Here is a 27054-nt window from a genome sequence, read left to right as displayed (position 1 = left end):
GTCGCATTTTTAAAATCGTTAAAAAATCGTTCGTACCTATATGGTATATTTGCGGCAAGTTCAAGAATGGTAGATAGGTACTTTCAGTATCGCCATGTTACGTAAAAAATGCAATATTTTAAATAACTACAAAATAGTTGTTAAATGTATTGCCGTTGAGATTGAGATTACGATCCTTGACTACGAATTAGGAGGTCGCAGGTTCAAATTAGGGCGTGCGCAAGTAAATTTTATTTGATAAATTTCTATAATTTCACAATACTTATTAGTTTTAAATAATTCGTTCGTACCTATATGGTATATTTGCGGCAAGTTCAAGAATGGTAGATAGGTACTTTCAGTGTCGCCATGTTACGTGAATAATGCAATATTTTAAAGAACTACAAAATAGTTGTTAAATTTTTCGCGGTTGAGATTGAGATTACGATCCTTGACTACGAATTAGGAGGTCGCGGGTTCAAATTAGGGCGTGCGCAAGTAAATTTTATTTGATAAATTTCTATAATTTCACAATACTTATTTGTTTTAAATAAATCGTTCCTACCTATATGGTATATTTGCGGCAAGTTCAAGAATGGTAGATAGGTACTTTCAGTATCGCCATTTTACGTGAATAATGCAATATTTTAAAGAACTACAAAATAGTTATTAAATTTTTCGCCGTTGAGATTGAGATTACGATCCTTGATTACGAATTAGAAGGTCGCAGGTTCAAATTAGGGCGTGCGCAAGTAAATTTTATTTGATAAGTAAATTATACGAAATAATTCGTTCGTACCTATATGGTATATTTGCGGCAAGTTCAAGAATGGTAGATAGGTACTTTCAGTATCGCCATGTTACGTAAAAATGCAATATTTTAAATAACCACAAAATAGTAGTTAAATTTTTCGCCGTTGAGATTGAGATTACGATCCTTGACTACGAATTAGGAGGTCGCAGGTTCAAATTAGGGCGTGCGCAAGTAAATTTTATTTGATAAATTATACGAAATAATTCGTTCGTACCTATATGGTATATTTGCGGCAAGTTCAAGTAATTCAGTTCAGTTCGGCAAGTTGACGGCCGGCATAGTCCAGTGGTGACGCATTGGACTGCCATTCCGAAGGTCGCGGGTTCGAACCCGGCGTGCGCAAATAAATTTTATTTGATTAATTTATGTTATTTCACAATTAATTAATTAAAATAATATATAGTATATTTGCGGCACGTTCCAGAGTGGAAGATACTACCAGTATCGCCCTGGTGTAAGACCACCATTCAGAATTGAAACGTTGCTCCAAATGGCTTTAGCCGTGTTTAGTGACTAGATCTGAATAGCCAGGTACTTCCCCACCTTCCTCTTTCCCTTCCCCACTTACCTTCAGCCTCACAACATCCCCCAATTGGGGATGCCATAGTCTCACTGGCTCCAGACGGGAGCAGTTGGGACTCTTGTGAGGTATTCACAATAAAAAAAAATAAAAAATAAAAAAAAGTTCAAGAATGGTAGATAGGTACTTTCAGTGTCGCCATGTTACGTAAAAAATGCAATATTTTAAATAACTACAAAATAGTTGTTAAATTTTTCGCCGTTGAGATTGAGATTACGATCCTTGACTACGAATTAGGAGGTCGCAGGTTCAAATTAGGGCGTGCGCAAGTAAATTTTATTTGATAAATTTCTATAATTTCACAATACTTATTAGTTTTAAATAATTCGTTCGTACCTATATGGTATATTTGCGGCAAGTTCAAGAATGGTAGATAGGTACTTTCAGTATCGCCATGTTACGTGAATAATGCAATATTTTAAAGAACTACAAAATAGTTGTTAAATTTTTCGCGGTTGAGATTGAGATTACGATCCTTGACTACGAATTAGGAGGTCGCGGGTTCAAATTAGGGCGTGCGCAAGTAAATTTTATTTGATAAATTATACGAAATAATTCGTTCGTACCTATATGGTATATTTGCGGCAAGTTCAAGAATGGTAGATAGGTACTTTCAGTATCGCCATGTTACGTAAAAAATGCAATATTTTAAATAACTACAAAATAGTTGTTAAATGTATTGCCGTTGAGATTGAGATTACGATCCTTGACTACGAATTAGGAGGTCGCAGGTTCAAATTAGGGCGTGCGCAAGTAAATTTTATTTGATAAATTTCTATAATTTCACAATACTTATTAGTTTTAAATAATTCGTTCGTACCTATATGGTATATTTTCGGCAAGTTCAAGAATGGTAGATAGGTACTTTCAGTGTCGCCATGTTACGTGAATAATGCAATATTTTAAAGAACTACAAAATAGTTGTTAAATTTTTCGCGGTTGAGATTGAGATTACGATCCTTGACTACGAATTAGGAGGTCGCGGGTTCAAATTAGGGCGTGCGCAAGTAAATTTTATTTGATAAATTTCTATAATTTCACAATACTTATTTGTTTAAAATAAATCGTTCCTACCTATATGGTATATTTGCGGCAAGTTCAAGAATGGTAGATAGGTACTTTCAGTATCGCTATTTTACGTGAATAATGCAATATTTTAAAGAACTACAAAATAGTTGTTAAATTTTTCGCGGTTGAGATTGAGATTACGATCCTTGACTACGAATTAGGAGGTCGCGGGTTCAAATTAGGGCGTGCGCAAGTAAATTTTATTTGATAAATTATACGAAATAATTCGTTCGTACCTATATGGTATATTTGCGGCAAGTTCAAGAATGGTAGATAGGTACTTTCAGTATCGCCATGTTACGTAAAAATGCAATATTTTAAATAACCACAAAATAGTAGTTAAATTTTTCGCCGTTGAGATTGAGATTACGATCCTTGACTACGAATTAGGAGGTCGCAGGTTCAAATTAGGGCGTGCGCAAGTAAATTTTATTTGATAAATTATACGAAATAATTCGTTCGTACCTATATGGTATATTTGCGGCAAGTTCAAGTAATTCAGTTCAGTTCGGCAAGTTGACGGCCGGCATAGTCCAGTGGTGACGCATTGGACTGCCATTCCGAAGGTCGCGGGTTCGAACCCGGCGTGCGCAAATAAATTTTATTTGATTAATTTATGTTATTTCACAATTAATTAATTAAAATAATATATAGTATATTTGCGGCACGTTCCAGAGTGGAAGATACTACCAGTATCGCCCTGGTGTAAGACCACCATTCAGAATTGAAACGTTGCTCCAAATGGCTTTAGCCGTGTTTAGTGACTAGATCTGAATAGCCAGGTACTTCCCCACCTTCCTCTTTCCCTTCCCCACTTACCTTCAGCCTCACAACATCCCCCAATTGGGGATGCCATAGTCTCACTGGCTCCAGACGGGAGCAGTTGGGACTCTTGTGAGGTATTCACAATAAAAAAAAATAAAAAATAAAAAAAAGTTCAAGATTGGTAGATAGGTACTTTCAGTATCGCCATGTTACGTAAAAAATGCAATATTTTAAATAACTACAAAATAGTTGTTAAATTTTTCGCCGTTGAGATTGAGATTACGATCCTTGACTACGAATTAGGAGGTCGCAGGTTCAAATTAGGGCGTGCGCAAGTAAATTTTATTTGATAAATTTCTATAATTTCACAATACTTATTAGTTTTAAATAATTCGTTTGTACCTATATGGTATATTTGCGGCAAGTTCAAGAATGGTAGATAGGTACTTTCAGTATCGCCATGTTACGTGAATAATGCAATATTTTAAAGAACTACAAAATAGTTGTTAAATTTTTCGCGGTTGAGATTGAGATTACGATCCTTGACTACGAATTAGGAGGTCGCGGGTTCAAATTAGGGCGTGCGTAAGTAAATTTTATTTGATAAATTTCTATAATTTCACAATACTTATTGGTTTTAAATAATTCGTTCCTACCTATATGGTATATTTGCGGCAAGTTCAAGAATGGTAGATAGGTACTTTCATTATCGCCATGTTACGTGAATAATGCAATATTTTAAAGAACTACAAAATAATTATTAAATTTTTCGCCGTTGAGATTGAGATTACGATCCTTGACTACGAATTAGGAGGTCGCAGGTTCAAATTAGGGCGTGCGCAAGTAAATTTTATTTGATAAGTAAATTATACAAAATAATTCGTTCGTACCTATATGGTATATTTGCGGCAAGTTCAAGAATGGTAGATAGGTACTTTCAGTATCGCCATGTTACGTAAAAATGCAATATTTTAAATAACCACAAAATAGTAGTTAAATTTTTCGTCGTTGAGATTGAGATTACGATCCTTGACTACGAATTAGGAGGTCGCAGGTTCAAATTAGGGCGTGCGCAAGTAAATTTTATTTGATAAATTATACGAAATAATTCGTTCGTACCTATATGGTATATTTGCGGCAAGTTCAAGAATGGTAGATAGGTACTTTCAGTATCGCCATGTTACGTAAAAAATGCAATATTTTAAATAACTACAAAATAGTTGTTAAATTTTTCGCCGTTGAGATTGAGATTACGATCCTTGACTACGAATTAGGAGGTCGCAGGTTCAAATTAGGGCGTGCGCAAGTAAATTTTATTTGATAAATTTCTATAATTTCACAATACTTATTAGTTTTAAATAATTCGTTCGTACCTATATGGTATATTTGCGGCAAGTTCAAGAATGGTAGATAGGTACTTTCAGTATCGCCATGTTACGTGAATAATGCAATATTTTAAATAACTACAAAATATTTGTTCATTGTTTCACCGTTGAGATTGAGATTACGATCCTTGGCTACGAATTCGGAGGTCGCGGGTTCAAATTACGGCGTGCGCAAGAAAAAAATATTTTATAAATAGGTGTAATTAACAGTTTATTATGTTTACTTAATACGTTGGTACCTATACTATAATGATTCATATTTTATTACTATGATGCGCTCCGCTCAGACTTGTTTTTAACATTAACATCACATAGGAGGCCCCGAGGAAAAATGTTTTCTCTCATGGTTTATGACATCTTTGGGGATACTGTGTGAAGGGTCTTTTGGATGAGAGGAAGGATTGAACAAGGCACTGGAAGAGACCCATGTTGTAGGAGGAAGGAAACACAGAGGCCGGCAAATCTTTCCACGGCCGAGCTGTTGAACTCAAGAACCAGTCGTAGATACGAAACGAGAAGGTACCGAAGAGATCAATGATGCTGGTTCTTCAGAGCATCTTTCATTGTAATACCGGTAGATCAATAAGAGCACACATACTTCACGGCTGTGCTCTAAAGATAGTTTTCTGCACACTCTCTTGGCTATTTGGCTAGCGATTTGTACAACAGTGGGGCAAACATACCCAGGTGACGAATAACCTGACAATCTTTAAATATATCCCACTACTATCACAGTAAGCGGAAAATGTTGCTTGTGTCATGATGGAGGACTTAGCCAGCCGAGGAATTGAATTCACAAAGCCGGGATGGGAACCAGACGCGATGCCAACTCAGCCACTGACCGGTCTTAAATGACTCGTTACGAATACAAATAATATTGTAATAGACAAATGTATTATAAAAATTTCTGCCACCTAACTTTTTGTTGATTCATAATGAATCGTTTTAGGAGATGAAGATCTAGGACGAAAAAAGGTATGAGGGTTTGTTTGGTAGTAATCTGGGGGTCAGTGTGTCCAGGAGTGACAGATGTTTAAACTCATTACTCCCAATTCGGTACAAGGCAATGGGTCGAGAGAGTTAAACAGAGAGGTAAATAGATCTCCTTCAACCGGTCTCTCTAAATCCGGCCCCTCACACAGAACGACAGATGCATCCGCCGCCAAGACCTAAACAATGGTGTCTCTGCTAAGTCACCAAACTTAGCGAACCACGTGACCTATGGCAGAGGTGTTGGTTATCCAATAAATGGTTCCCGGTACCCATACCCACCTCCCAAATCCCAAGTTGGCTTGACTCTACAGATGCTGTGGCGGGGGCATCTCTACAGTTAATACTTGGCCTTCAAAACAAGAGTATATATTAGATTTCGGAAACTAATACCCGGGCAACGCTGGGGACTCCAGGTAATCTAAAATATTCACACAAAGCAATTAAATATAGATTTTCCCGTAAAACCGTAATACCTAAAGGGTAATTATTACATAATATATAAATAGATCTATTTTAATAAGAAGCAGATACTTTGTGTTTTGACATTATAATTAAAAATATAATAGTGCCAGATCTGAAGAGTCAGGTACTTCTTTACCTTCCTCTTTCTCATCTCCTTCCCCTCCCCGTACCTGGTACTAGTAAACGTTCGTAACATAACTACATTCCTACACATTGTCGTAAAATCAATAATCTAAATCATGAAACAATCGGACCATGAGATATGCACCTATCAATAGGTACCTATGGTAATATAATATTATCATTTTTATAATTTGGTAAAAATGTCCGATCCCGAATTTGTTTAGCATGAACTTGTGTCCCAACCAAATATGTAGGTACATGTAGATAGGTACTTTCAGCCAGGCCTAGCGATCACGCGCCTAAAACGTGTTATAGGATGGTTCACATATTAACCTAGCTCACAAATAATAAAAATGTGTGCATTTATTTTAGACCAAACCAGAACCCAACATGTAGGATTAGGTACCTACAACAATCATACTATGAGCTGATTTCTTTTGGGAACTTTCAACATAATTTTCGAAAATTCTAATTTTAGCCACATAAAGATCGCGAGGGAATTGAACCCTTTTGATTTCAAGAATTACATTAAAATAAATTTAAAATGTTATCTTTTTTCCTTTCTCACATAACTTGAATGCCATGGTAAAGTTTCGAAAAATAAAAAAAGATCACTATTTCACCAACAATTATTTCTAGATATATATAAATTTATTGATATGAAACATCATCTGATTCTATTAAAGTATTTAAAAATAATTCATTGCTTCTAATATCCTATCTACTAACTTTACCATACCTCCTCGTAGTGTTAGAGCGAGGGTTAAGTATTTTTTGCATTCAGATACGATATAGATTGTGTATTTGTTTGGTCCGTACAAATTTAGTATATAACATAGGTACTTTTTGGTATTTCTCGAAATTCCCCATCTTTCTATACTTTGTATTTATGGAGTTTGTGTAAGTTGGGGGGTAAATGGAAACATTCTAAGTATAGTTATTGTTATTGTTGTGGTCTAAAACATCAACATACCTGTAGACACATTAGATCAAATTAGATTAAATCATGACATAACACCCTTACAACATACTACAATCCGCCTCGGAACAAGAATACCCAGTGAGGAGGTCTTTGAATAAAATTCTTTGGCTTGTGTTTTTAATATAGCTATTACTAAAAATATAAAAAATAAATTAATAATAAAATGGATGCGACCACTTTTGGTAATAGGCCTAACCCCGAGGTTCGTAAGAAAGAAAAATATTTTAAATCTTGTTTTATTTAAATTTGGAACAAAAAATAAGAATTCCTGCTAAACCAGTACATTTCTGAACATTTTAGATGGATACAGAATGTGTTCTATTCGGCCCTTTTGTTCTGATGTTTGAATTTTTATTATTTAGCCATGTAAACCTTTTTTACTGTTCACTTTTCGGCTTCGGCCAAATCTGAACTTGACTCGATGCTAGTTTCTTATTAGATTAAAAATATTTATTTTTTATTTTAAAGAAAAGTAAATATTGTGTACTAAAAAATATAAAATGAGGCTTTTATAATAATTTCATTACATTTCATTTCAAAACATTTCATTAGTAAAAGTTTAGTAAACATTTTTAAATACTAACTAAATAATTAATTTTAATATTAAAATAAATACAGAAAAAATCTAATAAAATGACATATTGAAGATCTCTTTGTATGTTTGGAAACACCCAGTGCAACAGTGCCGATGTAGAAAGGATTGCAAAAACATCCTGGGTTGCAAACTCTTGGGTTTCTCAACTCAACTCAAGTTTTTTTCTGAATTGGTTATTTTGCGGGAAGAACTTATATTCTGTGTATAGAATGCGGGGGTCTAGACATTTATCGATTATCCAACAACATTAAAAATAATATTTACAACAATTGTGAGAATGTACTATAATTTGGTTTTCTTTAGGAGTAAATATTCAACGAAATTTCTACTTTTAAAGTCTGAACGAAAGAAAAAAGCCGAAAATGACTAGATAATAAAAAAAACTAATTTCGTAGAATTTTGTTTAATTTTGTTTGTAAAATTATTTTATTTAAACATTTGAACTAATATTGTGGGTTTTTAATGCATTTGCATCGGCAACCCTGCACAAAGTATTATGTGCTATTATGCCAACATGGCCTTTTTAGGTTCATGTTGTGCGTGCACAAAGGTCATTGCCCATAAAAAGGGCCTTATAGAAATTTTCCAAATATTATTATTAACTTCTTCAAATTTTGCAAATAAAAATAATAATTAATATATTTCATTATTATTATTAAAATTACATACCAAACCTGCGAAGTATACGCGCAGTATGCATATGATATACGCTCGTCGACGGTCGGCACGCTTCCATGCCATACCTCCATTGCTTCTATTGTATAAATACCTATAAAATAGCTAAATTACACATAAATGGAAACAAGAAAGATAGGCCATGAACCGTTGAAAAGTCGATGAATAGTTTGTGGGTCGTGTCTAGTACTGGGCGTTGACGATAATTCCATCCAACGCCAACGTTGTTATCGTTAGCGATTTTCAACTGTTGAAAATAACGCCGACGTTAACGCAACTATAATTGATTATTTGTAATGATTTATTAGCTCAGGTCTGTTTTCAGTGCTTAATTCTCCATACTCGATGAAACCTCATTCATCACATATGTTATCATCTTTTTTTAGATAATTTAGTAATTACGGTTTTTAAATTATTTTAATTTAGAAACGGTTCCGTGTTGACCACATTCGCTGGATATATGAGCTCCAAGCAAAGAAAATTCAATCGGGTGGTTGTGCTTTAAATGGCATTTTAGATTGGAAATTGTTGATTTGTGTGAGAGTGCACGCTTACAAACATTACATTTTGCAGTTTTTGTCTTTACATCAGATTATAAATACTTCCACAAATCACTCTGATTATTGTTCGCCATTGATATTTGATATCTATTTAGGAAAGCACTTCAACTGTTTAATATTTATCATCAGTTCAAAGTTCAATCACACTACGACACTAACACTAATAATTATTCTTCACTTAGAAATTAGTTTAGTCATAAAATTTATATCAAACACCTATTTATTTTTACTTCCTAAGTAAAACAATTAACAAAAACAGATTAAATAGACGCGCGACAAGCCAGTACAATCAAACTAAACGTATAGGAGATCGAAACGATACTAACAAAAAATAGATCAAAATCGTATTAGAATCCCTATTAACGGGTTGTTCCCCAGATAATTGATGTATTACGATTATTTCTATGCCCCACACACGTAATAATAATTCTATAATAAAGTTGAAAGTTGAAACTGTTGGAAGACGTTCATTTCGGTGTTGAAAACATTACCCTGTTGAAATATTAAAGACATTAAAGATATATTTTGCTTGTCGTTGATAAATTTGACTGTCCCTTTGCGATGCGTATCGGCCATATTGGATGGAAAAATAAAAGTAAAACGTCTAGCAGGAGTTACGTAACCAAAAGACCATTTGAAATATCGAGTAATGTTGTTCACGAAGTGCAAACTCTAAATCTTTTTATTTATTAGACAGTTGAATCGTTGACTGCGTTAAGTAATATTCGCAAGTAGTTATTATATTTCAACTATTGGCGCTAATTATTATCAACAGAGTTGGATGTTGAAACAATAAAACTATTGTTTCCGACGGCTAGTTATATTTTGATACAGTACTAGTCGTGTCGCCAACATAGTTCACCTATACATTAATTTGATGCCAATTGTATCTACGCCCATACATGCCAAACTTATAACCTGAGCAGTAAGGACCAAGCTCAACGACGGTCGACACACTTCCACGCCATATCTCCATTGCTTCTATGATAAAACCATAAAGATACATAAAAATATATTTATTTATATGTGTGTATATATATGAACGTAAACAAGGAAGATACATGGCATGAACCGTTTTTAGTGTGTATGTAGTGACGCCAACATAGTTCACTTATATATTAATTCTATGCAAATCGCATCTTCGCCCCTATATACCAAACTTATAACCTGTGCAGTATAGCCTATACTCGATGACAGTTATTCTAATGTTTCTAATATATATGAATAAAACCATGTAGGTACCTATAATAAAGCTAAATTAAACATGGACGGAAATAATGAAGATAGGCCACAAAATGTTTTTTCGTTTGTGTGTAGTGTCGCCAAAATTTGTATTTATAAAAATATGATGTTTATGTTATATATCTCAGTCAGATATAAAGCATCCTTAGAGTGGTGTACGCAAAATCGGCGCTATAAAAATAATGTTCACAAGAAATGACACAGTAAGTTTTCGAAGCGAAATTACAAACGCTACTGTTAAGATACTTTCTAATTCAGCCATCGGAAGTATGAGAACGTAAAAGATGTTCCAAGCTCATCTATGATAAAATTCTTTTATTTTGAAAACTGACACGCAAAATACACGTGATAATAGCACCAACTGACACGCAAAATACGCGTGATAATTTTTTGCTACAGAAGGCGCTCACGGGCGCACAGTGATTTTATTTTGAAAATTACTGGCCTATACTTTCATGTCTTCATATTTATGGTTACTATTATTATTGTTTACAACGCAAATAAAATAAAATAAAAATGATTTGACAGACAAGGAAATAATTTTTATCGCATTTTAAATAAATAAAAAATATCATATTTTGTGAAATATTGCCACATATTTCACAAAATATAATGGCAAGAAATCTTGAATTAAAAAGTTTATGTCAAGATTTCAGTTTCTTTATGAAAGTTTATCCAATGCAAATAAACCCAATTTAAAAAAATATATTCTGCATATTTTATTTGTAAAGATACATTTCAATAACGTATGTACAATACAACTGCGCATATAGTGTGCTTTGAAATGTCACCAATCGGATTCTGATAAGATGCTAACCAATTTGTGAATTACCAATATCTATCATTATTATGGTCAGTTTGAATTATATGCCTGAACATTTTGTGACGGAGAAGAACGGACATTATTTTAATTTTAGTCTTCTATTTGTATAAGTAGGTCTACAAAGAGTAATTAATGAAAATATTTGAATAGGAAGCAGATACTTTGTGATGTGACATTATAATTCAAAATATAACAAAACAAACTCATTATTTAGTGGTAATTATTACAGTTCGCCAGTGAATACAGAGCCGCTCTGTGATTCAATCACCTCAATGGCGCTTACAGTATTATTTATTGGTAGCCTCTTCTAGTACTTTTATTATCTTTTTCAAACCAGATAGCTTCTGAACTTTCCAGAGTGGAAAATACTCTCAGTATCACCCTTGTGTAAGACCACCAGTCTTGAAACGGCTTGAAATGACTTTAACTGTGTTTGGTTACCAGTTCTGAATAGCCAAGTACTTCCCCACCTTCCTCTTCCCCTCCCCACTATTATCAGCTTCGCAACATACCCCAATTGGGGATTTCATAGTCTCACCGGCTACAGATGGCTTGGAGCAGTTGGGGCACTTATGCGGGTTAATATTAACATAAATAAAAAATAAATTAAATGGCAGGTCATTTCAAGAATTTGAAAAACGTTAAAAATTAATGAAAAAATTATTTACATTACACCAAGAAAAAATGTTTCGATCTGCAGTTTACAGAAGTAAGTGGTAATTACTACAAAAGATAAATTAAAAAAAACGAATGCTTGGAAGCTAATGCTGCTGCAACAGAAATATGGGTTAAGTGCAGGCAAAGAAGGGTAAGTGCAGGTAACTCCATTCAAATGGAGAACTGTCCAAAGAAGCAAAGCTAGCAGTCCACAATGGGTACCTACCCTGATGTGTGGCAGTGAGGCATGGAACTGGCAGAGAAAGGATTAAAGTAGACTGAATGCTGTTGAAATGAGATCCCCGAGGCGTTTGTGTGATAAAACCATGTATGCTCGTGTGAGAAATGTGGAGATCCGCAAATAGTGCAAAGCTGATGTAAGTGTAATGAGTAAAATCAAGAAATGGACGCTTAGATGGTTTGGGCATTATATAGAGCAAATGAGCGAAGAAAGGAGTGTAAGGAGAATATATAATACAAATGTGAATGGTAGCAGAAGTCGGGGACGCCCGAGGAAAATGTGGCACGATCGAGTGAATCAGATACTAGAGTCGGGCCATGTAAAGATTCAGAATAATAGAAGAGTATGTATGAATGTGAATGAGGCAAGAAGTGTGTGCCAAGACCGAGTTTTTTTGCGGTCCGTCCTCTCTGCCTACCCCTGCGGTGGAACGGGGAGATGGTTGGTAAGTTAGTTTAGCAATAGAAAAGCAAAACATCAAAATATGAATACTAAACATTTTATACGTTGCTTATATGTTTCCAAGCAAGGTGCTTTTCGGTCCTGGAAAGTATAGTTGATTCTTCAAAAAATTGCCTGGAATGGACGCTAAAAATATTTTCGTTCTTACCTTTTCCGTATTTTTTTGATATAGTGACATACGAGCTCCGTGCCAAACAGGCCACTTTCTCTTTCATCATTATTTTAAAATCTCTTCCGTATTAAAAATCAAGCAACTTCTGTTTCCGTGCGCATGGTTTGTCTAGTCTGCGCGGGGCAAGTACCTAATTTTAAAATAATCTCATCTGCAATAAGTAAAAAGCGCCAGGCGGGATCTCCTGTCGAACAATAACCGAAACTAACTCTTTTTAACAGGTGGACTTTTTAACTACTGGTGGTTTTTGACGACTCGCGGTCGAGAACGCGCCTACCGATAATTCTCCAACTTTAAGGATTACTGATTAATATAATTACAAACTTTTTTTTATCAAATTAAATTTTTGTAATTTATTTTAATATGGACAGCCAACATTTATTATATTTTACAATGTATAGTAAAAGGGTGCGTATAAGCAGGCAAAGTTTTATCGAGTCGACCCACGAATTAGGGAAAGGAACGAAAATACCGCAATTGGCATCAATCTTATAATAGCTCTTTTTTATCTTATCTTCGGATATATATTATGTTTTCTAAATTTTTGAAATAATCTCTTATCTTTTTGAACTTTACAACGGTTACAATTTTATTTATTTATGTTTAATTTAAAAGAAAGTCAAACACCAAATACGAATAACCCGACAATGTTTGAAATTCTCCCACTACCCCCGTAGTAAGCGGAAAAGGTTGCTTGTGTCATGTTGGAGTCTTGGCCAGCCGAGGAATTGAATTTACGACGCCAGCCGCGATGCCAACTATATAATATTATTTTATTATTTAATATTTGTATTTTTTAGAAGAGATATTTTTACATGTTTTATAGTGCCCTTAAGGTGATTTTGCACAAAAAAGGCGCTATAAAAATCATCAAAATATTTTATTATTATTATTTACAAAGGAATATAAAATACAGCCTCATTTCATTACTTATATTTTTTATATTCTATTTTCATTGTAACTTTTCATAAAAAGATATACTGCGTTGCATGTAAAAGACCTATGGGCGTGTAAAAATTAGATAATTATTTATAAATTAAATTGCGCGTTATTTACAAAGGAATATAAAATACAGCCTCATATCATAACTTATATTTTTTATATTCTATTTTCATTGTAACTTTTCATAAAAAGATATACTGCGTTGTATGTAAAAGACCTATGGGCGTGTAAAAAAAAATATATACATACTATATTAAAATATAACTTATTAATTTAGATACATGTTTAAATTACCCGTGAACACGGTGTCCGTAAAATTTGCAAAAATTTGAAACTAATTAAGTAGAACTTAATTTTTTTATGTTATTTTTACCGAGGTTGGACTTATGAACCAAAATCAGGTAAAAAATGAAAACGGAGGTAGGTAGGTATCAAAGATATTAGAAACTCTACTATTAGAACTTATACTTACAAAGATATTAGAAATTCTACTATTTGAAATTATATTTACCAAAGATATTAGAAATTATTCTTACCAAATATATTAGAAATTCTTATATCTTTGGTAAGTATAGTGTGGCTTCTGGAAATTAAAAAAAAATGCAATTTAATATTTTATTTGCGTAGTGCGGGCGCAACAACAATATTTAAATAAATGTGGTCAGCAAACTTTCATCAAATTAAATGAACTAGTTATTAAAAGCAAAACTAAACCAAAAATTTGATTACACGCATTTAACGCGGGTCTACTATTCCTTCGAATCGTTATTTTATCGTTAATTTTATCGTTTTCTTTCTTGCTTACATGGATATTTGTTTTTGTTTTTACTATCTATCTCATTATACTATAAAAACTCATTATTAGACCATAAATGCAAACGTAAGGTATATTTTCTATAAGAAATAAATCATTAAATAGCTAATAAGCAATAAACCTAACGGTTCCGGTATTTTGAAATAGAAAAATCAACCCGTAAAAAGTTCGTCTACTAAATATATGAAGCATCTATTTTTATCAAAAGATGTATTTGAAAATATTTTTTTTTTGGTTTGATTAAGGATTGAATCTTCCTCTCCAAAGACTGGAATCAACCGCGCTAACTAACTGAGCTAAATCCTGATTTGGTATTACCGGCATTTATTTTTTATATTAACTGCTATAATGTCATTCAATTTCAGAGAAATGCAAATATGTCCGCGTGTGTTGACGTGATTGCCGCCAGTTCATTGTAATCAACAACGAGTCTATATGCCGAATTTCAGCTTTATTTGGATGTTGGAAAATGGGTGAATTTCCACTTCATTCATACATTCATTTAAGAAAACGCAAGTGAAATTCAAGAAGGTGTATTTAAAAGTATAAAAAAATAATATTTAAAAAAAACACACACACGAACATATCTTCACAGTTTGAGAACTAATAATAATTGTAGACAAAAAATGTCAACAACAAAAAAAACAGTAAAAAAAACATCTGCACATCCGGTCGTCGCGCATCGGCAGTTTAGGTATATACTGACCAGCCTCGTTTACTATTGTATTATTATTCAAAAAGTAATATTATCTCATTTGGATTTCTTTTGCGGCAATTATTTGAAACAAATGTCTATTATTAAAGCCCGAACGAAACAGAAAATACAAAAATGACTGTTACCAGTTTCTACTTTGAGATTGAGATAACAATCCTTGGCTATGAATTCGGAGGTCGCGGGTTCAAATTACGGAGTGCGAATGTGAATGTGTAAATTTGTATAATTTCACAATATTTATTAGTTTAAAATAATACGTTAATAACTATATCGTATATTTGCGGCACGTTCAAGAATGAAAATAGGTACTTTCAGTATCGCCATGTTAAATTAATAATGCAATATTTTAAAAACTACAAAATAGTTGTCAATAGTATAGTGTTTGAGGTTGAGATTACGATCCTTGGCTACGCATTTTTAGGTCGCGGATTCGAATTCCGGCGTGCGCAAGTAAATTTGATTTGAGCCTAAATTGTTGACGACTTAATGCGTTTGTATGTGTTCATTCCGTGTCATGGGGCATCAGAGAAGCTCAGACGGCTACATATATGTGACACCTCACAAGAGCGTCCCTGCCTGTGCAGTGTACAGAAAGGGGAACTATGTCACCACCCGGTTGGGCGGCGTTGTGAGGCGGATTAAGGTAGGGGCTGTAGGAAGATATTTATTAATGCGGGCCTTGAAGAGGCTCGCATTATAGGAGGGAGGACAAACAGATGCCGGTAGCTCAAAATTGCTCGTTGATAAGCTAAAAGTATTGGAGAGAGGAAGGAGATGTGGAAGAGAAAGGTGGGGAAGTACCTGGTCACCAAACACGGCCATTTCAATCAAATTTTCAATTCTGAATGATGGTATTACACCAGGGCAATACTGAGAGTACCCTCCAATCTGGAACGTATCGCAAATATACCTTATATTATTTTTAAAGATAAATTGTGAAATAATACAATGCCATATCTGCTTTGTTACTTTTATCTATGGGTAAAACCATCTAGGTGCCTACCTAAAACAAAAGTTAAAATGTGTAATGGAACAAGGAAGATATGCCATTAATCGTTGTTAGTTTGTGTGTAGTGTCGCCAACATCATACAAACTAACAATGCCCTGCATCTACACTCCTAAATAGTCACCAAACGTACCACCCGTGCAGTATGGTCTAAGCTTGATGACAGTTGGCAAGCTTCCATGCCATATCCGCTTTGTTTCTATTATCTATGGGTAAAACCATCTAGGTACCTACCTAACACATAAGTTAAAATGTGTACCGGAACAAGGAAGATAGGCCATTGATTGTTGTTAGTTTGTGTGCAGTGTCGCCAACATCATATAACCTCACAATGCCCTGCATCTACACTCCTACATAGTCACCAAACGTACAACCCGTGCAGTATGGTCTAAGCTCGATGACATTTGGCAAGCTTCCATGCCATATCCGCTTTGTTTCTATTATCCATGGGTAAAACCATCTAGGTACCTACCTAACACGTAAGTTAAAATGTGTACCGGAACAGGGAAGATAGGCCATTGATTGTTGTTAGTTTGTGTGCAGTGTCGCCAACATCATACAACCTAACAATGCCCTGCATCTACACTACTACATAGTCACCAAACGTACAACCCGTGCAGTGTGGTCTATGCTCGATGACAGTTGGCACGCTTCAATGCCATATCCGCTTTGTTTCTATTATCTATGGGTAAAAGTTTGTTGTTACCTATAAAAAAGCAAAAATTAACAATAAGTATTAAATATGTATTTTTTTCGAGATGAATTAAATTTTCACGCTTATCTTTCGAAAAACCCAGCGAAAAAGTTTCACAAAGGATTTGACTTGAAGACGAAACATTACTTTATCGTAATGTACCAAATTCACAGCGCGTAAATATCTACATATTTGATATTATTATTTGTGCCATCTGGCGTCAAAAATATTAATAATTACTCATTATTCCAATGGAAGTTTCCTACTTACCATAAGGTCGAAAGTATGCTATATGTACACGAAACACCTCCCTGTGAAAAGCATTATTTGAGACCACGACGGGAAATTATATATAACGCATACATTGAGGACTGTCTTCAAACTATCGTCTGTACAGAATAAAAATATGTCTTCAAAGTATGCTATAGATGTATGTATCGATATATATTTTAAACGGTACATCATAGACGTATATAGCTGTGAGGGGGTAGTTTTTAAGGGTTGATTAAACAAAATGGCATTAAAAAAAAAGTGTATATAATGTGGCTCAAAGTATGCTTTATACAAATATATATATATATATATATATGGTGCGGAAGTACCTGGTTATGTTTATTTTTATTTAATTTTATTTAAACAAACAGTCATTTATATATTTAATATAAACAGCAATTATTTTTCAATATCAAACCAATAATGTTCCATTAATTCTAGTCGTTGATTAAATATTTGCACCTATACAGTATATTTATAAATGACAAACAAATATAAAGAATAAAAATTATAAGGAATTAAAAAATATTATAAAAACAAATAGAGACAGTTAGTAGTAATACAGATTTTGCATGATTATAATAACAACAATAAAATAAACTAAAATGATCAGTTTAGTAAGTTGCAGTTTATATGTTAAGCCATTCCAAGCAACATTTCAATTATGAATTGTGGTCTTACACCAGGGCGATACTGAGAGTATCTTCCACCCTGGAACCGCAATACTTTATAGTATTCAAATGATTAAATTGTAAAATAACACAAATTAAATTTACTTGCGCACGCCGGGATTTGAACCCGTACCCCTCGGATTGCCAGTCAAGAACCTTATCCCTCGACCACGGAGACTTGTGAATCTACATCACATTTGGAGTCGATTTTGTAGTATATTTTTTTTTATTTGAGCTTTCGTTATCGAGTAAATCGAGTTAGAAGTTGATTTTTTTTTTTTTAATCAAATTCTTATGAATTATTACTGAAGATCAAAGTACCCAACTAATTAAAACTATTTGAAAGTAAAACAAATGAAGAAACTCGGATTTGAAGCATTATTTTGAAATCACCCTTCATTTAATCCGGTGTAATCATAAAATATTTCTGCTCTGCAGGGTTAAAACATCTGTTGTTCAACCCTAAACACCAGAAAAAACTTTAACCCTAAAATAGCCGAAAAATATTTTTTTTTTGGTTTTTTTTTTTTTTTGTGAAAATGCTCAAATCAAAAAACTTTATGTTTATTTGGGTTCCCCATGTGGTGTAGATTCTCCAGTTTCCCGCTTGTACTACGAGTTTCCGGACACCGTGTATAGTAATATATAGTAATATATAGTAACATCGTTTTTTCATTTCAAATTTTTGATCAAAAATATGTTTAAACTTAAGTAAAAAAAATATTTGACTTACGCTATTACTGATTAAATTGTTTGTTTTAGTTGGTGTGGTAAAGCCGGCCTTGAGCCTCGTTCAATACCGTTTTAACCAAACAAACGCCATGGTAATAGGTCAATTTTTTCACTGCTCTGACCTTACGCGCCACATAATATTTACACCACGTTTTTTAGTAAGGCTGTAAATGCTTTTAACACATCATTTTTCATTTATATTTTCAAACTCTGATATATTGGAAAGCGAGGTAGCCCAAGCCATTGCATGTTATTATTACGACACCTCGTGAAATTTTATGGCCTCTTCCTTCCCCGTGCATGCAAGTTAGAAATACCAACCAAAATACACAGAATTTCCGTAAATTTATCATCACGGTACCTACGTTCTTAAGAAACCATATTTTAAGGGAAGTACTTACTCAACCCTTCAATTAACAGTCGGGTTTGTTTGAAAATGGAATAACTTTTAAAAATTTGTTTTATTTTTTGGAAATATGAGTGCGCAACTCAAACTGACAATACAATAAGAGAAGTTCTGTGATATTATAGCTATATAGACCTTGCATCTAGTTTTCTCTTATTTAATAAATCAAAAACTAAAATTTCTCAGAAATCATAAGATTTGTAGGTACTTAAATACCTACCCACTTAATTATAGACGGCTAAATTAACGGCCTCCATGGTTGAACAGTAAGGCTCGCGACTAGCAAGCTGGAGATTGCGGGTTTAAATCCCGGCGTACGCAAGTAAATTTTATTTGTAAAACATTAAAAATAATGGATAGTTTATTTGCGGCATGTTCCAGAGTGGAAGATACTCTCAGTATCACCCTGGTGTTAGACCACCATTCAGAATTGAAACTTTGCCTGAAAGGGCTGACCAGATCTGAAAAGCCAGGTATTTCCCGCCTTTATCTTTCCAACCTCCTTCCCATCCTCGCTTTCTTTAGCTCCGCAACATAACTCATTTGGGAATACCATAGTTTCACTGGTTTCAAACGGTTGAGAGCAGTTCGTTCTCTTATTTCAAATTCAAAAATAAACTTATTGTAAAATATTAAGGAATTATATAATTTACCCAAAGAAACGTCACTACCGTAATGAAAATACTTTTTCAAAGTTTCTTCGGGTTAGATAGCGTAATATTGCATAACAAACAAGAATCTCCAAATAAACACGACTTAAAATTTGAAAAATAATCTCTAATGAACTATTACGACGGCCCCCATCTTGAACCGGAAACCGAACAAACAAACAAATTTACAGACAGACAGAATGTAAAACGCTACGATCTGCCAATTTAAATAAGTTTGTAATGTATTACAATACCCACTTATCTAATTTTGTATAAAATCATAATAGATTATGGGAGGGTGGGTACATTTGATAACATTTCGATAGTACGTAAGTCAGAATTAAAGAAAAAACTTCACTTATTTAAGTCGAGCCCAATATCTAAAAAAATTTTAAATGCCGCTACTTTTGTGTCAATGAACCAAGCCCAGTGCAAAAAAATGTTTTGTTATCCTACAATTTATTGTGACATATTGGTGATGATCGAATTAAGGTTTTTTTTCTTGTAAATCATTACTAATAGAAAATATTGCTTGTGGAAGAATAAGCTTGTAAATGATTGGACCCGCAATACCCGATGCATTGAATCTCTTGAAATATATAAAAATTAATATTTCAGTTGAGTGGATCGCTTGTAATGCGAAATAATATAAGTGTGTTTTTAACGTATGCATGTTTTCCGTCATCGCTAACGTGTACCTACTTCTTTCCAAGGAGAATTTAAACGGAAATGTATACGTTCATATTTAGTGTTTATTAATTTTTTATTTAATTTGTGGTTGGCATATTTTTTGAAAATTGTGATCATTTAGGATTACAAAAACCCGTCACCTCTGTTGGAAAAGGTTCTCAATGATATATTTTTTTCAATAATCAAATTTAAATTCCAAATCATTTCTTTTTCTCTTTTATATAATCAACATATCTTTCAGATCCATCGGTGGTGTAAAACATGAATCTTAAAGAACGATAATATATTAACACATTTAAAGAATATTTTTTGTTGAATCATGCTAAAACCACGACAGATATATTAATTCAACACAAACAGACTTTAATTAATATAATCAATTATTAGTCAGAAACACCTATAAAAAATGAAAAAAAAAATTCCCCCGACGCGAAATGAATCCTCAGCCTTCCGATTGCCGGTAAGCGTGTAATGGTTACGCTACTTTGGCTGTTAAATCTGCCAAATAATTCAATATGTACTAGTATTTTAAACAACAATTATTGCTTATTAGTTTGTTTCACCTAGAAATAACCAACATTTTTTTGTAGGAAAGGCATTAGTAAATTCTAAATCAGAAGGTTGCGGGTTCCAATTCCCGTCGGCAGCATTTTTATTGGTGTTTTAGGCTATTAATTAATGATTATAATAGTTTTTTTTATCCTTTGTGCTATGCATAAAACCTTGTCTTATAAATATTATTTTATCATTAAAAATTACAAACTGATTTGTCTCACATGTAAATACATAAAAGCTAAAGTTCTCATTTAATCATTTCAAGTTCTACGTTATTAAATCATAACATTACTGTTTCCTGATTAAGAAGGCTATTATTTATGCCGGAGGTCCGCTAGTGTGAGGAAGTGTGAAAATGAAACACGGTAAATTATTATGGAAATTTTCCTTGAATACCCCTTGTTTATTTCTTCCCTTGACTCTATATTGAAAAGGGTAAATGTGTTATTTCATTTTGATAATTTTGTACTACACAGCTAAGCTAAGCAAACATTTGCAAGATTATTCAGTGAAAGTTAATTTAATACATTGCGTATTGATTGTGAAAACTTTTTGTTTTATACTGGTTCCGATGTCTATGTAGGGAGAAATTTGAAAGGGAAAATAATCCATCGTTATTAATTGTTGAGTTATTACATCATATTGCGCTTTCTTCTTATTTAGTTTATGTTTTTTAACAGCGTTAGAGCGTTACAGCGACCATCATCAGATAAAATGTGTAGATTGTGGCGGAATTAGCTGTTTGTTCGCGCAAAGATTCTCTTAGTGCCAGTATTTGTGTGAACATAACTAAAATGATTTAAAATTACTTTCGCCAACCCGGGAACCATGTATTGGATAACCAACACCTCTGCCACGGGTCGCCCGAATGGTTCGCTACGCTTGTTGACTGAGCAGGGGTGCCCGAGCTCATGGGCCCACTAACTGGTCGTCTTCAACCGGACTCTCTCAAACCATTGCTTAGCATAACAGTGGGAGGAATGGATTTTTTCGTCTCTTCTGTACATAATGAATACTGAACAACCAGATTCCTACTCACCCCTCAAAGCTTTTTGCCTCCCCAGAACTTCTCAATCTTATTTTTTGTCAAAAGACCCTAAACACAACATCTCCTCATAAAATAACAAAGGGTCTTCAAGCCACAATAATGCTATCAATATTAGTCTCAACTCAACTAGACTATTTAAACAGTTTCCAGTAGATGAAACTAGATGTTTCAACATCTAATAAGCATGATAAAACATATTTTTGATTTATCACGTTACTAAAATATACGTTAGTACGTTAATTAATTAACTTACTTCGTTTACAACGTGAATTTTGAGGTTCTACTCTTTAAGTCATACACTTTAATAACATTGCAATTTATCCCACTCCACAGCTCTCAAAGAGCTGAACCCATTCCAAATAGGAACAACAGAATTATAAATTGAAATAACTTGTTTCCTGTTCGAGGCAACCATTTCGCCCCTGTAGACTGTAGGACTGTTGTAGGTGGCACGGCTTTACAACTATGTGAAACGGTAGAAGTCATACGTGAAAGTTTTAGATGGGCTGAACTCAAGTTCCTGTTCCAACTCTTCACCATTCCTGTTCTCCTGGCATTCATTTTGAATAAAATTTCACCTAATGAGTTTCCTCCTACGTTTGTTTGAGTAGGCTTAGTCTATTTGCATACTTATAATATGACAAAGGTACTTAAGGGTATTGTTATATAACTAGCTTCCAGACATGTCGAAAATTCAATTCGTTGGATAAAACTTTTGAAATATAAATTTTATAGACATAGCGCAATTGGTAGAGCACCTGACCGGCAATTGGAAGGCTGCGGGTTCAATTCCTGTCAGCGGCATGTATTTTTTTTTCGAAAGTTTTTTTCAATTTAAATAGGTGTTTTAGGCTATTAATTGATGCTTAAAAATAATATGTTATCCTTTTTTCTGTGTATAAAAAAACTTTTTCTCTTAGACTTTAGTTTATCATTATAAAAATATATTTTGGTGATATATTATAAGAATGATTCATGTTTAAATAAAAATATTTAGAAGACCGGCTTGGTCCAGTGACAAAAACCCGAACTTTAGTAACACAATACAATTACTAACGAGTTGAAATGAGATACCTCACAGATTAATTCGTTGCGTCTAGATAAAAAAATATCATATCATCAAATATTCCGGCTTGACATTCTTTATCAAATAGATTCTCCGTTTTTGAACATCTCCCAAATTGAAATACCGTTTTTGGAAGCATTTGAAAGATTCTTCAACATTTTAATATTATAAACGAACATTATTATGCCATTAAAAATATGTAATTGTTTACCGATGGTTTTTTTCATGTAAACTTTATTTACCACTTTATACGAAACAAAAAAACACATATTCATAGGGAGACGTGTTATAAACACTTTTTATGTGACACTTCACAAGAGAGCCTCTGTATAGTATAAAAGCAGGGGGATATGTCGCTACCCGGTTGGGCAGCGTTGTGAGGCGGGTTAAGGTAGTGTCTTGTAGGAAAAAAAATATTAATGCGGGTCTTAAGGCCCGGATTACATGAAGGGGAAAAGCATATGCCGGTAGCTCGTTCCATATAAGAGCCGTCTTACACCAAAACGAGTGGAAGAAGCAGGCCGCTCTCACGAAGCCAACTTCAAACGTTAAGGGGTACGTGCACCGGGAATAAGCGCTGCTAGCTCCTTAGAGCAGGCTCTAATAAAATATCCGAAGAACAGACTCAGCATGCCCACATTGCGTTTGGATTTCCAGTCATACGAATCGCCCTCCTTTGCGTAGAATCAAGAAGCTTTATCAAGTGGTGTGGGGCTCCAGCCCTGAGGTGGCTTCCAAATTCAACTGTAGAGCGCTTTTGAGATTTGTATAGGATTATCAGCTGCTCCTTATAGAATAATCTGTTAGCCCAACACAAGACGCCCTAAAGTCACTTCAAAGTTTTTTTTTTCTTTTATATAAATTATATTTTTAAATGACGCGTTTCGATCGATATTATCTCTGGTAAGTTTTTAGATTCTCACGGCCAAAAGCATTTTTGTTGTTTGTTTTTGGGGTGTTGTGCCGTGTAGCGCAACACGGCATAACACCCCAAAAACAAACAACAAAAAAGATATTATCTCTATTTTTTTATGATAACATATCATTTGGTGATAGATTTAACACTAAATGACCGAAGTAATTGATATAAAACGGTTCATTTTTAAGAACTTTCTAAATCGTGAACGCATTTTTCACCTTCCACCTCACCGTGCACTGATGACTTCCATACCTTCCGATCCCGATGTACTAAACATCCCCAGATAGACCAAAGTGCACGGCGCTATATTTTAATGATCGCGCCATTAAAACCACGTACCGGAATCGCTAAATAGTGTGCTATAAACTTTTATGGTAATACCCCGGGCAGTTTCGCGATAAAACTGCGCATTAGCGTGCGCACACCTCGGGGAATTGCACACGAAATGGGCCATCTTGAGGCGGTCAATATTTCGGTCTGGATTTAATGAATCCAATGGGCATGAAATTACTTTAATCCCGAGACTTTGTGTCCGCGGCAATAGTTTTTCTCATCATCATGTTTTCAACAAATTTATATGAATATTAAAAAAAATAACCTCTATCCATATCATCATCACATTTTTGAATTCTTGCTGAATAAGATTCGAAATATCAATAAATCGGTGTTTGTATATGTGAATTAATATTTATTTACTAAGCAGAAACTGTCTGTAAAATTTTTTACAAAGTTTCATGCATGTTATCTGATGCCAGGGGCGTTCTCCAAGGATCACATTTGTGACCAATTTATTTTTGAACTTTGTGAACGATGTTCTAACTAGAATTTTCATTGAAATGCAGACGGCACTTGCAATCTCAAAGCAGTCAATATTCTCCATTTTGTTTTCAATTTAATCTTGCATAACAAACGTTCCTTCCTGTATGATGGAGTTGTATTTTATTTTTAAAACAAATATTTTTATATTTAATTTTTCAGTTTAGTAATATTGGCAATTTTAAAACAAATAGGGTATGGTAAGGGGTTTATTAAAAAAAAAAGTAGGTTTGAAATCAAGTGAATAAATTTTACTTTTTGTTCATTATAAAATAAAAAGGTTATTGGAAAAAGATACACACTGTAAAATAATAATTATTTATAGCATAGACAATTTCTCTGAGCAACATTAAACAAACCCTAACTCAATGTGTCATCAGCACAGGTGTCAATAATACGTTTTATATCGTACTCTACCTTTTACCTATTTAGCTTGAATTACTTTTACTTACTTTATTACTGTTGTTTAATATTGTTTAATTTATAATTATTACTCCCTAAAGATTCATTTATATAATTTTTGGATACGATAAATACATTTATGAAGTTTATGCCATATAACTTCAATAGGGGCTTTAAACATTGACATAAATACAAAGACGTGCTATGTTCTTAGTAATCTAACAAAAAATATACCATGTTCTTGTTTCGTGAATGAATGAAATGGCTACAAATAACATCATACATAGCTAAATGAACGGATCGCATTAGAAAGAGATAGCTATTTAATGAATATGTGTTCGGGTGAAACGGTTATATAATTATGAACGCCTTTCATTTTTCTTGCCTCCTCGCGTCACCAGGCAAGCTTAAAGCGGCCTACTAACGAACGAGCGTGTCCGCGGAAAGCATGACATTACAGGCGTGCGACGAGCATTTTTGTATCGACGACGTCATGTTCAGACTGTTCGCCGCGTATATGCTTGCCCATCAGCGGACCGCTAACAAAAGAACGACCAGAGTAGTATAATATGATGTACTCTCACTAGATTTTCTTTCATACTCTTATGTATTTCTGCGTTCGTTGTCTCACTTTATTTTTTTTGAAAGGCATTGTAAATATTTGTATTTAACGGAATTTTTATATATTTATATAAAACCCAAGCGCACTCAAGACCACACCCTGCATAGTTTTCCTTATTTGATAATTTATTATATCTATTGTGCAAAACAAAAAAAATGTATATCTTTATGGGACGTGTGGGATTGCACTAACCTCCCCACATCCTGGAATAAAATATTATTATTATTATTATTATTATATAGCCGTTTCATCCGTACCATATTCCTTGAATGGCTATCTCTTTCTAATGCGTTCCGTTCATTTGGCTATGTATGATATTATTTGTAGCCATTTCATTAATTCTCAATGGAAACAAGAACTTCTGTTTTTTTTTCGATTACTAAGAATATAACACGTCTTTGTATTTATGTCAATGTTGACAGTCCCTCTTGAAATTCTATGGCTTATACGTGCCTGAAAACTTCAGTCGTAGTTTTCGTGACGACTTATTAAAGATACCACATGGCAGAATAGATATTCTAGCACAACATAGCATGGTAAGAGGAATAGGTGTATTGTGTAACCCGAAAGACTCAAGTTTACTTTTCTGCAAAGGCCGCTGAAGTAACTCAGGATAGGGACGCTTGTAGGTGCCTTGTCAAAACGATGGAACCCTGACCCAATTAGAACAATGAAAATAAGATGATTAGGTACATATAGTCTCAATGACTCTAAATACTAAGGAAATGTGATAATAATGATTTATATATTCAACAGCTGATTTGCGATAAACAAAAACATTTGAAGCGCGTTCGACGTGATATAAAGTTGTGTTCCAGGTTAAAGAAATATGATGTCTTACAATGGTAGCTCTCAAAGCATCAAGTATCTCTTTCCATTTAGTGAATTTCTTAGCATGCAATAGTAAGATGGGTATATTTGAGCATATGGTTTCATTCTGATATTATGTCAATTTCCTGAGAGAGTAATTTTCTTGAGATGACAACACTAGATAATATGAGAGGTGTGGAGGTATTTCGTTTCTCGCCGGAGTTGAGAATATTACTCAAGTAAAAACTCGTCGTTTTTCCAGTAAAGAGGTTGTTATATTATGTTTCTTACATATATTTTTTCCACTGCAGCTAACATGCATTTATATACGAATATCGTGTAAATAGTCGGTTGGATCATGTTCAGAAAGTGTTACAATTAAAAAAAATTATACTAGTAGTAATAGCCAAATGTAATGGTTATTCATTAAAGGTAGAAAAGGATAAATGAAACATTAAAAGCATGATTATGAAAATCATGTTTTTGTTAAAGAATGATATTTTTATATTTAAAATTTGAAGTTATAAAAAGAAGGGCTCTATATTTATTTAATTTTAATCTCAAGGGTTGTCAGAAACTCGAAGATAATTCCTGAAAGTTAATTTACAAAATGTCAGTTCAATATTATATTTGAGTTAGTCAAA

General features: G+C 33.7%; 1 protein-coding gene across 2 annotated transcripts in view; it reads left to right on the top strand.

The window, feature by feature from the left end:
* Nucleotides 1–27054, top strand: part of LOC149426023 (zwei Ig domain protein zig-8-like) — a 920604-nt gene that overhangs the window by 761368 nt on the left and 132182 nt on the right. The window lies entirely within an intron of this gene.

Source organism: Hesperophylax consimilis, chromosome 2, assembly GCF_061612785.1.
Source record: "Hesperophylax consimilis isolate HC1 chromosome 2, BYU_Hcon_1.0, whole genome shotgun sequence".
NCBI lineage: Eukaryota > Metazoa > Arthropoda > Insecta > Trichoptera > Limnephilidae > Hesperophylax > Hesperophylax consimilis.
This window is presented reverse-complemented; position numbering and strand designations above follow the sequence as displayed.